Below are 12,819 nucleotides of genomic sequence, written 5' to 3' on the forward strand. Positions count from 1 at the left end.
TTATATGATATTACACTCTAGCTACATTGGATCAGCAGTTTGGAAAATGGCTGGATGGATGATTCAGCTGCAGGTGCCATTTTCTGGTCAGACACAGGAATTCATTCGGCATTCTACTCTCACAGTGAATTATGGGTATTCTCTTGTCGTTGAGCGCATATACATCTATGGATGAACGTGCATCGGTTGTACACTCATTATTGCATTGTTGGATTGAATGAGTGCACTCAATAACATCCACTATGCAAGTACAGGACTTTGCTAATTCCATATTCCATACAAGTTGAGCTTCCATAGGAATGAACTAGACACGCACCGTTATGAATGCCCGTGCAGCCGTGCGCATTTTACTTTCGCTTTCAAATTAACGCCAATTGGAGGGATGGCAATTGATTGAATGGTGGGTTATTATCCTTAATGAAAAACACAACAACTAGAAAAACAGAAATAATCCTTTGCAGGTTCCCTATTAGCATTGGATTTAAACCCTATATATTGCAAAAATCTTGGCAGTCAGCTTCTCACTCTCGTAATGAATTAATTCTGACTAATGCTGCCTATCTGTGCTGTGACTCTCATTCGGCTCATGCTGCATTGACGTGTTGACGTTGACGATGTTGCAGCTACACACCGTCAACACCGACTATCGCAGCAAGCCTATTGGTCAGAATTTGCTGTAGCAGTTGGAGCGCGCTTTCAGAAACCATTCACCTTTCCAAGCTCCACATGTATAGATCTGCTATACAGATAATCCATGCATGATATATTGTACAGCAGCAGCATGTCTTACTTGCTCACAGTAGCGTGTCATGTATGTATTGGCAATAGAAAGTCCTGTACTTGCTCAGCAGCAGCAATAACAGCAGCAGTAGCATAGCAGATTTATTCCACCAAGTCCAAACATATCAGCATTGTCATATTTGCCATTACCATGCCAAACACTCTGAGAGTTGTCATGACAGAATTAGATTTTTACTAACAAATGTTAATAAAATTAATAAATATTATGGCTGCCCCCTAATATTCAACTAGTCTTTATTCAATTTAATGACGCTTAGTGGAACAAAATTGTATTAGTCGGGTAGTTGCAGAAAAAAAAACACAGTCCGTGAGGGACAGACTGTTAACGGCGGGTCCTTGTGGTAATTACAGTATGTCTGGCAGGAAATCCAGACGTTCACCAATTATCAATCAACCTCAAATATGGCTTATATGTAAGTGGTAGCAAATTTACATGCACTGTAAAAAGTAATACACTATATCTACTCAATAAAATTTTAGCAACAGATTACAAACAATATTATTAATTAAATTCAACATATAAGAATAGAGTTAGAATTAATCAAATCATTTCCTTAAAAGTCAACCATTTAAAATGTGTAAAGTTAGCAAACACCTTTACCAAAACCACAAACTGACATAAAAAGCAGAGTCAAACTGCCCAACTAAATGAAACACTGATAACCATAATAGTGACCAAACATTTTCAATAAAATCAACATCTAAACCTCTGTTAATTCTTGTGTTTCTCTTTCCTTCAGTGATTCTGCTTGTTATCATCAACTTTCTTCAATGTTGGCAATAAAAAATAAAGAGTTCTTATTTCATCTTTGACGGCGTCTGTTATTCAGATATTTTTGTTTAAATTTTACTTAAATTTTACTTGTTTTAAATGGTTGTCATTTAAGGAATTAATTTGATTAATTCGAACTCAATTCTATTTGTGAATTTAATTAATAATATTGCTTGTACTCTGTTGCCAAAATTTATGGAGTAGATATAGCGTATTACTTTTTACAGTGCATGTAAAGTTGCTACTACTTACATATGAGCCATATTTGAGGTTGATTGATAATTGGCGAACGTTTGGATTTCCAGCCCGACATACTGTAATTACCACAAGGACCCTGAAGTATTAGCGCGCTTCCTGCAAGACGGAGGCTCTGGCAAGATCACTTGCATTTTTCCCTGAGAACAGTGCAAACAACTTAAAATACTCTGTCATTTTTGGTAATACAGATAAGAGTAATACATCATTCAAAACTGTACTTTTATTTGTGTAAACTCACAATAACAAAAAACGTTGTGCCTTTGTAAAATAAAGAAAACCAACAGGATGAGCTTTCTGTGGTCTCGGTCTCTGTGAACTTCAGCACGTCAAAAAAATAAAATAAAATAATAATAATAATAATAATAATAAAATATATATATATATATATATATATATATATATGGGTATGTGTGTGTCTGTGTGTGTATATGTGTATATATATGTAAATATATGTATAGAAAGCTTAAAATGACTTAAAATGTCAAGTGATTGCCAACCAACCCAAGTGGAAAACAAATATTCTCACATTATGTAATCCAAAACATGCATGTAGGCACATCCACTACTGCGGAGATGACGAGTCAGCATCGTCGACTTAATCTCTGCAGCCGAAAACACAGAAAACATTATCAATAAATTATTAAAATGTTTAGACAGTCTCCTTGCTGTTTTTTTCATGACACATTCATAGTCATTACTTTTGCCGATGTGCTGTGGCAAGCTTTATGTGTGCACTTGAGTGCTGATTATTAGGCTATGTATTATATATAGGCAGGAATAAGATAAGGTGAGGATGTCATAGTAGATTTGTTTATTAAGTTTAAATTGGAACATCATTAAGATTTGCCTTTAGTTAACATGAATGAATAAAAGACCAGTGGTAAGAGGAAAAATAGCAATAGCCAGTCAGTTTTGATAGTTACTCAGTTGTTGGTTTTAACTACTGTAGCTAGTCAAATGTGTTTAAACACTGCTTGCTAGGACTGAGTGATATGACAATATATATTGTGGCAATGATATAAAAATGTGAATCAATTTAAGTTTTTCTATATCCTATATTTATATATCTTTTATATACTTACAGCTTTTAATTGGCAGCAATTTTTGACACATTACAGCGATAAAGAGACATGGACCAATGAGTAATAAAGTGTGGGATGTCTTGATAGAAAAAAGAGTTATTAAAAGTGCGATATGCCACAAAAAAGAAATGAAAGCTCTAGCGTAAGTTCTGCTGGGAAGACTCTAATGTTATGTCATCCATTAGATCAGATCTAACCAATCATTATCGAAAATTTGGGTATAAAGCATCGGTACTTACACTTATCTGAGTTTGCAGATGCTGACGCCAATCTCCACCTCCATCCTTCCCACCACCACCCGGATGGTCCCTGTCCATACCCTCGCGGGGGTCGGCTACGCCCCTGCCTTAAAGGCATAGTTCACCCAAAAATGAAAATTTGATGTTTATCTGCTTACCCCCAGTGCATCCAAGATGTAGGTGAATTTGTTTCTTCAGTCGAACGCAAATTATGATTTTTAACTGCAACCGCTGCCGTCTGTCAGTCAAATAATAGCAGTGGATAGGAACTTCAACTATAACAGTAAATAAAACTTGCTTAGACAAATTCAAATTAAACCCTGCGGCTCGTGACGACACATTGATGTCTTAAGACACGAAACGATCGGTTTGTGTGAGAAACCGAACAGTATTTATATCATTTTTTACCTCTAAAACACCACTATGTCCAACTCCATTCAGCTTCCTGTTAGTGAGGTCAAAAAACGCGTTCTGACGACGGAAGTGATGTCTCGCCCATATACTTCAATGAGCGCGAGACAACACTTCCATTGTCAGAGCGCGATCAGACCTCACACACCGGAAGCTGAACGGAGTTGGACATAGTGGTGTATTAGAGGTAAAAAATGATATAAATACTGTTCGGTTTCTCACACAAACCGATCGTTTCGTGTCTTAAGACATTAATGTGTCGTCACGAGCCGCAGGGTTTAATTTGGATTTGTCTAAGCAAGTTTTATTTACTGTTATAGTTGAAGTTCCTATCCACTGCTATTATTTGACTGACAGAGGGCAGCGGTTGCAGTTAAAAATCATAATTTGCGTTCGACTGAAGAAAAAAAGTCACCTACATCTTGGATGCCCTGGGGGTAAGCAGATAAACATCAAATTTTCATTTTTGGGTGAACTATCCCTTTAATTCCAGGCAGGATATGCTGAGCCTACAACCCTTTGAATGTGTGCTACGGACGGGGCCTACGCCAAAGAACTTTATCTTATTCTGTAGCTTACTGGTTGTTAATAAATTTCATTGTTATGTTATCTTGCCTCCCGAGTCTTTCTGGTAGAACTCTTATTCAGGATTCGCACACTGACGGGGAGCTTTCTGTGTGCGGCTAAAAGGTAAAAAATTTGTAAAAATCTGAGTATTCATGTAAACAGTAAGTTTATGTCTTGAGTAAAAGTAAACATTTGGGAGAATAGAATGTGTATCAGTGTCACATGTTTGATATGTTTTTCTGTTCATGCCTGAGTTTCTTAGTTATTCTTCTACTATATTAATTAGTTCAGTTCTCTTCTGTTCTCTACCTGTTTTTGTACATGGTTACTTATTGATTAGGTTCCTCGTTTCAGGTGTATCTTATCAATTATCTCATCAGCTCCTCTGCTTAGGTCAAGTGTAATTGTATGTTTCTCTTGTTTCTCTTGTTTGTAGTTTCTCTTGTTTATTGTTTTGATTATTCTATTAAAAGTCTCCTGAATATATCTCCTTCGTCGTGCACTTTAGTACAGCCACCACTCGTAACAGAAAGCTAGACCAAAACTGAAGATGGATCTATCTATGGATCTAAGCTCAAGGCCCACACCCTGATGTTTGAACAACTGGCATGCCTCTCTAACTTTCCAGACCGATCACTGTGTACTTTCTATCTCACAGACCAGCCTGAATGAAGAAACGAAGACACGCCTATGTGGGTCCTCAGGGGAGTTTCACCAAGTTTGTGGAGTATGTGCTAGAAAGCCATAGAGCTAGCATCACCATCTGCTCAGCAGAAGATTCCTGCCCCACTCCCACCGCTCCAGAGTCCACTCCAGAGTCTGCTCAAATCTCCACACTCAGTTTAACGCCGGCCCAATGGAGGATGCAGGGGAAGAAGAAATCCATCATATCGCCAACCCTTTACAGTGTCAGACGCCTCAGCCCCAGAGCTTTGCCCAGAGAGCATTGCAGTGCCCCTAATGGCAATAGCATTTGTGTGTGTCTGGGCAACACACACAGATCGGCTCCAGCCCCTGCAAAAAGTCCAGTGATGGCTCCAACCCTTGAGCAGAGTCCAGTGATGGCTCCAGCCCATGAGCCTGCTCCAGCCCATGAGCCCACTCCAGAGTCTCCTCCAGAGTCCACTTCAGCCCACGAACACACCAGAGTCCAGTGATGGCTCCAGCCCACGAGCCTGCTCCAGAGTCTGCTCCAGCCCACAAACCCACTCCAAAGTTTGCTCCCATTCACAACCCCATAGCTCACCCTGAGAAATTTTATGTCCTTGGCCATAGTGGCCAAGCCTGGCTTCCTTGGCAAGACCATGAAGGCTGATCCTCCCTGGGCCCGTGAACTGCCGGCGCTGCCCTGGTCCCCCTGAACTGCCGGCTCCACCCTGGCTTCCTGCATTGCCAGTACTGCCCAGGAGGCTTCCTGTCCCACCTAAACCACCTTGGCCACTCCCTTCTCCAGCCCTTCATCAGCCTCCTGGGCTCCCACCCTCCCTCTCCTGCTGGACTTTTTACAGCGCGAGGATGCGCCTTCCGGCTCTTGAAGTGGCAGCAGCCTAATATACCTGCTGCTGTCTGTTATCAATGTTAATCAAACAACAAAAGAGAAAGAAAATGATTCACTGCTCTTGACTTAATCACTTTTGTAGCTTTAATAAATATCTGTGTATTTATTTCATACAGTGAAGACTATGCAGTGTTTTATTTTACATTTGATCACTTTCATTTCTGTCGTATTTCTTCTGTTAGGTAGACCTACCTGAAAAACTCAAAACTGGTATTGAGAATAGTGAAATTTAACTGGTATCTACAGTTTTGGTATCGTAACCTCCTTGTTACCAAAAAAAAAAAAAAAAGAAAGAAAAAAGACTATATTATGATATATATTGTTATTGTGAAAATTACTCGTATTGTGAGTTTGGTCATATCACCCATCCCTTCTCCTTGCTAGATAGCAGGAAAAGTTCCCACAGTTTTATTTAGTAGTGTTTACCTCGAGTAATAGACTAAATTAAGTATAGAAATGGCTGCTATTTTGTGCACACACAATGCCTTTTTGAAATGTCAGTGGTGCTAAAGGGTATCGAATTAATAGATGTCTGAAACACACATTCACATCACCATGTCATCAGTCATTCAAAAAATAATTGTTTTTGAGTTACTGAATAATTGTTATGAATGATGGTGATGGGGAAAAAGTGGTGTTTGGGTTTTTTTTTTTTTTTTTTTTTTTGCCCTACTGGGCAGGGGAAGGTAAGAGGTGGTGAAATGAAAACAAAACTTTCTAAGCAGTTGTACACAGCAAAATGTTCTTTGCTTTCAGAATAGGTCCAGACAGATTGCAGATTTGGTTTTTTTATTCCCTTCCCTCGCTAACTTCCCTTAGTCTCGTTGACTCGGATGTACGTCATTGCTTACGTTGCACGAGTACCCACTACAGGCAGAACCCTTGCAATGGGCTGAACGTCCTAATTCGAATTCGAACGTCCTAAGCCCTTGATCACTTGGAACCTGCTATGGAGTTGTTTTATTATTTAAATTTTTTTCTTATAAAACTTTTTAATGCAGCATTCTATATATATAGGTGTGTTTGGGTTGATTTAGATATTTAAAAAAAATAGTTGTTTGTGGTGGGGTAAATTAAACGTGATATGCAGTGACATCACAATCATGTTGCATTGTGGTATATGGAGCTGCCTGAAGTATACATACTAGCTCCCTCGGGCAAAATTGAGGGAGCGAGGGTCTGTCCATATAAACTTCCCTTGTCCACTTCACGAAGTGGAATGCACTTCAAAATCGCGGCAGGGATCCAACTGAGGATGGACTTCCGGTTTAACGATGTAGTGAGAGGTCGCGTGGTCTCTGTGCTCTGACTTTTTTGCTTAATTATTACTTATTGCAGCTGTCTTTTTTTATAATTTGCACGGGATACAGTGCCTTTTGGTGTTCAGGGAGCTGAGCTAATACTGCTCGTGTCAGAGCTTGAGAAGTCGAGACAGTTTGTCGGACAAATTCACAGCTTTACTTAACTCTTCTTTATCCCCTTTACAAACATCTTTGGAGAGCATCCACAGCACTTTGGCCTCATACACCACCACTATTTCGGAGATGGAGGCTGCTCTCACTGACCACAGCGGTAGGATTACTGAGTTGGAGAACGAAGTCACTTTGTTGAAGGCCAAATTAACAGCGGCTTCGGACTTAAATGCAACACTTGGTTCTGCGGTGGACAATCTGGTCTCCTGATTGAAATGACAGAATTTGCGGGTGGTAGGTTTCCCTGAGGGGATTGAGGGCAGAAACCCAAGAGAATTTTTCACTGACTTTTTCTTTAAAACTATGAAAGTCGTTCTGTCAGTCCCCTCTGAAATTGATCGTGCCCATTGAAGCCTGGCACCCAAGCCTCATCAAGGCAATAGATCACGGATAATCATAGTCAGATTCCACAGGTTTTGGATAAAGACACTGTACTTCGTTGGGCCAAGGAACACAAAGAGATATCTTATCAAGGTCATACAATAAAGATCTACGAAGACTTCAGCGCGGGAGTCGCCAGGAAGCGCGCAGCCTTCAACAGAGTGAAATCAAGTCTGTACAAGAAGGTTACACACTTTGGCATGATCTATCCAGCCCGTCTGTGCATAACACATAACAGTGAGCATGTCTTTGACACCCCAGAGGCAGCTGGGGTTGTTTCCAGGAACACATTCAAGATGGATAATGTGCAGTTTCCCTTTTACAATATTAGACAGCGTTAATAGGGATTCCCCCGAGGGGAAGTGCTTAGGGAAGTTTGTGAGTGTGTGTCTAAATGTGGAGTGGAACGCAGCCCTAGTCCTAGCCCTTTTATAGTGTGTTCCCTTGATAAATTATTCTGTTCACCTGTCATTCAGATAATTATCTCATTTAGTCTATGTGTATATATACACTCCCTTTTTTATTCAGTTCTTTGTCTGGTCTTGTCTTTGTGTGGTGAATGTGTGTCCCCCGTTATTCTACCCTGTACTCTGTGGACTCTCTTCATCTTCATGCATTACTTATACAGCCACACATGACAGAAGACCAGACTTAAAATAGAAGAATGTTTTGCTGCATTTTTTTTTCTCCCGTCACTATGGACGATTCTGGGATAATTTTGGTGCATTTGTGGAGTGGGTGCTGGTATGTAATGGATTGCCACTTACCATCTTCCAGGGTGAGGAGGACATCACCAGCCCCACTCCACACCCATAGTCCAGCCTGCCATCCCCCTGCTGCACGGAACGTTTGTATGATGAGCCCACCACAGACAGTTATCCACAGCCTGCCATGATGCACAAGCCCACATCAGAGAATAAGGTGGGGCAAGCCATCGCCCCTGAGCCTGAGCCTCACAAGATGTCTGACCAATTGTGTGAGCCGGCAACATAGTCCGTCATCGTGGGAGTCCTCGTAGAGTTTGAGGGGATGGAAAGGAGCCCCGCCCACACCCCCGCCACTGAGGGTGAGCTGCCGCTAGCCTCTAAACTATTTCATTTGTTTGAAGATGATGTTACCTTGCCTTTCCTGTCACAGCTTCAAGTCTCCTGCATCTCCTATGATCGCTCCCAGCCTCCCTCTTCAAACTTCAGTGAGTTCCTCTGCCCAGTTACCGCTCTCTCCCATCAGCCCCTTGGGTCCTCCTCAACCTCCCCTCTTTGGCATGGATCCACCCCAGGCCTTCCGGTATCCAGCTCCTCCTGGACAGTGGTATGCAACTGCTGATCCTGTCACTCCACCTCTGTCCGTCGTCCAGACTCCTCCGCCTTGGTTCCTCCCTGCATCGGCTCCATCTGGGACCATCGGACTTATGGCTCCACTGGGCTCATTCATTACTCCAGTTCCACCTCAGGCAGACGTCGCCTAGCCTGTGCCACGGACTTGCGAGCCGCCTGCTGCTCTCCGTCTCTCCACCCCATGGCTCCGTCTGGCTCCGCCCTCCCTCTGGCTCCACCTCGACCCTTAGTCTCTCTGGCGCTACCTCAGCCCTCCGGTACCCTGGTTCCACTTCGCTATGGCTCCGTCTTGGCCACCAGGACCAGCGGAACAGACCCTACATTGTGGGGACAAGGATGGCAATACCAGAAGTCTTTGACCTTGTGGGGACAATTTTTTTAAGGTTTGTTTTATTTTATTTTATTTTATTTTTTGTTTGTTTGCAAATTCTTGTTTCCTACTGGGCAGGGGAAGGTATGAGGTGCTGAAATGAAAACAAAGGTTTCTAAGTAGTTGTATACAACAAAATGTTCTTTGCATTCAGAATAGGTCCAGATAGATTTGAGCCCTAATAGTGATAATTCAATGAATGGCCAATTTCACATGTATTTTATATATTGATACACTTAAACTACACTTGTTATTTTGTATTTTTATTTTAAATACATTTTAATTTATTTATACACATCTCTGGCTGTGTGTGTGTAGTCCTGGTAATCCATACATTGTGGGGACAAGGATGGCAATACCAGAAATTTTTGACCTTGTGGGGACTTTTTTTTTTTTTTTTTTTTTTTTTCAGCACTTTAGAAAAACAGCTTATAATTCAAACTAAATTAGATTTTTTTTTCTAAAATGTACAAATTCAGAACCTTTTCTTTTATGGGTATGTTTAGGGATAGGGTTAGGGGAGATAATATACAGTTTGTACAGTATAAAAATCATTATGCCTATGAAATGTCCCTATAAAACATGAAAACCCAACGTGTGTGTAAGACATGATACACTTTCAGTGGTTTTAAAATGAATGTCATATATTCTAAAAATGTAAATTGTAAATATACATTTTATTTTAAATCCTACTTTTTTATTTGTATTTTTATGCCTCTTTAAAGTGTGATTGCATGTAATAATTGAAGGGTAGTTGGTCACAGTGAGCTTACATATATATATGTTACGCAACAGTCGGGATCATTAATATGTACGCCCCCAAATTTTGCATATGCCAGCACATGTTCAAGGCATTAGACAAGCCAGTATTAACGTCTGGAGCTGTGTGCAGCTGAATCATCAGACTTTATGCTGGTAAGCAAGCAAGGACAATAGCGAAAAATGGCAGATGGTGCAATAATAACTGACATGATCCATGATATCATGGTATTTTTAGTGATATTTGTAAACTGTCTTTCGAAATGTTTTGTTAGCATGTTGCTAATGTACTGTTAAATGTGGTTAAAGTTACCATCTTTCTTACTGTATTCACGGAGATCAGAGCCATGTCATTATTTTCATTATTAAACACTTGCAGTCTGTATAATTCATAAACACAACTTCATTCTTTATAAATCTATCCAACAGTGTATAATGTTAGCTCTAGCTCCGTTAGCCGCAGCCTAGCTATTATCAAACTCATTCAGAATCAAATCTAAACATCCAAATAAATACTATACTTACATAATCGGGTATGCTGCATAACAAACACTTTGTAAAGATCCATTTTGAGGGTTATATTAGCTGTGTGAACTTTGTTTATGCAATGTATTATAGAGTCGCGAGCTTGGGGGCGGGGAGCACGAGCATTTAAAGGGAAAGCGAGCTGAATCAGTGCATATTTAATTATGTCCCAAAATAGGTAGTTAAAAAAATGAATAAAAAAAATCTATGGGGTATTTTGAGCTGAAACTTCACAGACACATTCAGGGGACACCTTAGACTTATATTACATCTTGTGAAAAAGCATTCTAGGGCACCTTTAACCTTGAAAGGAGAGTTCACCCAAAAATGAAAATTCTATCATCATTACTTACCCTCATGTTGTTTAACCCTCTGGTTATTGTTTTCAGTAAAATCAATGTAATATTTTTTTTGTTCAATATTTTTTATATTATTTATTTTTAATGAATATTTATGGAATAATTATGATATTTTTTCCCAGTGGAAGAAATACAATATCCTATTCATTTCCTAAAGCGGTTCCCATTCATTTCTGGCCGCGAACAACACAACTGTGTCTACTTTTTTCACATAATTTTTATTTTATTTTATTATTTTATTTTTTTTACTTTATTTTATTTTATTTTATTTTATTTTATTTTATTTGTGGTCACACAGTCACAAAATGCACAGTTTAGTACCATTCTGACGAAGTAGCGATTTTATGTATATATATATATATATATATATATATATATATATATATATATATATATATATATATATATATATATACATATATTTGAATGTTTGTAAACAAATTGTTTTGACTTCTGTTTTGTATGAAAAAACTTATAGATTTCTCAAAATATCTTTTATAGAAGAACAAAGTCGTACAGGTTTGGAATCACATGAGGGTGAGCAAATGATGACAGAATTTTCATTTTTGGGTAAACTAAATCTTTTAAGGTTATATATCCATTCGTTCTAATCTCTGTACAATTACAAATGTTGTAAATACCAGGTTAATGTGCATTAAATATTATGGCAAAAAATAAACAAAAATCAGATCATTTTAATCAAATTAAGAGCGTCTCAGTAGCACTGCTGCATAGACATTTTTACAATATTAATGCACCATTGTATACTACATTTTTCATTCAAAACACTAACACAATCCAAAACAACAAAAAATAAGCTACTTACCCCCTTAAAAATGTTTTCCCTTCCTTAACTCAGTCAGATTTCCAAACAGAAAAGTTTTTTTGTTGTTGTTTTCCCCAGTGTCTAGTGGTACACTCGACGCTTGCACTGGGACTTGTTTAGCTCTCTGAGAGAGGCCTTTGACTGTCACCCCACACCGACTGTTTAGAGTATGTTATGGAGAGGACACGTGATATGTTGTATGCCAAGATTATCAACCTCTTAGCTAATACTGTTCTTGAGAAGTAACAGACCTACAGCAGAGCATGAAAAAGTCTAGTGCACTGACTACAACAGAAATATGCTTCCAGAAATATATTATCTGAAAATACCCAGTATAAGATTTTCTTGTGAATTTATAAAGATAATAAAACTATTTTTTTCTTAGTAATTTAAGACTGTATGATGTAGCTGTAAATAATGCTTGAACTTAACTTCATAAAATGGCTTCATTTAGTGAAGCCTTTGGTGTCTAACTGGGTTAAATTGTTAGGCTGTTTTTGCTGTGTTAGGTTACAAGTGTGTCAAGGCTACGAGACAAACAGGACATTGAATAGCATTGTGTGAATACCTTATTTCTTATTTATAGGTAAAGCTGTTAAGTTAATGTCAAGTAGACATATAATCAAGGTTATGAACTTGCATTATACGTTTTGTTTGGGCTAATGTAACTATTAGCCCTTTATAGTTGCCATTTTGGATAATGGATGAATAATTTGACAACAATTATCAAATAAGCAAGAAGATTGAGTAACATCCACTTGGTTAGTCTGCAGATTTGCACTTTTGCATTTGTGTCCCCTTGTCTCATTATAAGGTCTTCCGTGGGCCAGAAATTTCTTGGTTACTGTTGTAACTTCTGTTCCTTGATGGAGGGAATGAGACATGGTCTCGAATGCTGACACTAGGTGTTGCACTTGGAAGCCCCAAACACCTCTGATACAATGAGAATTAGCAAGTGGAATTTCCATGTGCGACTCGCCCTTGACATACGGGTTTAAAAGGAGCTGGCATGCATCCACTCATTCAGGTTTGTGACAGTAGGGACACCTCATCTCGTTCCCTCCATCAGAGAACAGAGGTTACAATAGTAACGAGATGTTCC

General features: G+C 39.1%; 1 protein-coding gene across 4 annotated transcripts in view; it reads right to left on the reverse strand.

Annotated features, from left to right (window-relative positions):
• Positions 1-11,873, reverse strand: part of asb2a.1 (ankyrin repeat and SOCS box containing 2a, tandem duplicate 1) — a 30,091-nt gene extending 18,218 nt beyond the window's left edge. For 2 of the 4 annotated variants that reach the window (XM_048206540.1, XM_048206537.1), the window contains exon 1: positions 11,718-11,873. The gene's annotated coding sequence lies outside the window, so the exon portion shown is untranslated. Of the gene's footprint in view, positions 1-8,308; positions 8,654-10,532; positions 10,546-11,717 lie in introns of those variants that run through there. The other 2 variants (XM_048206539.1, XM_048206538.1) reach the window with 2 other exon arrangements.
• Positions 11,874-12,819: the final 946 nt, after the last annotated feature.

This window comes from Megalobrama amblycephala, linkage group LG11 (assembly GCF_018812025.1).
Source record: "Megalobrama amblycephala isolate DHTTF-2021 linkage group LG11, ASM1881202v1, whole genome shotgun sequence".
Classification (NCBI taxonomy): Eukaryota; Metazoa; Chordata; class Actinopteri; order Cypriniformes; family Xenocyprididae; genus Megalobrama; species Megalobrama amblycephala.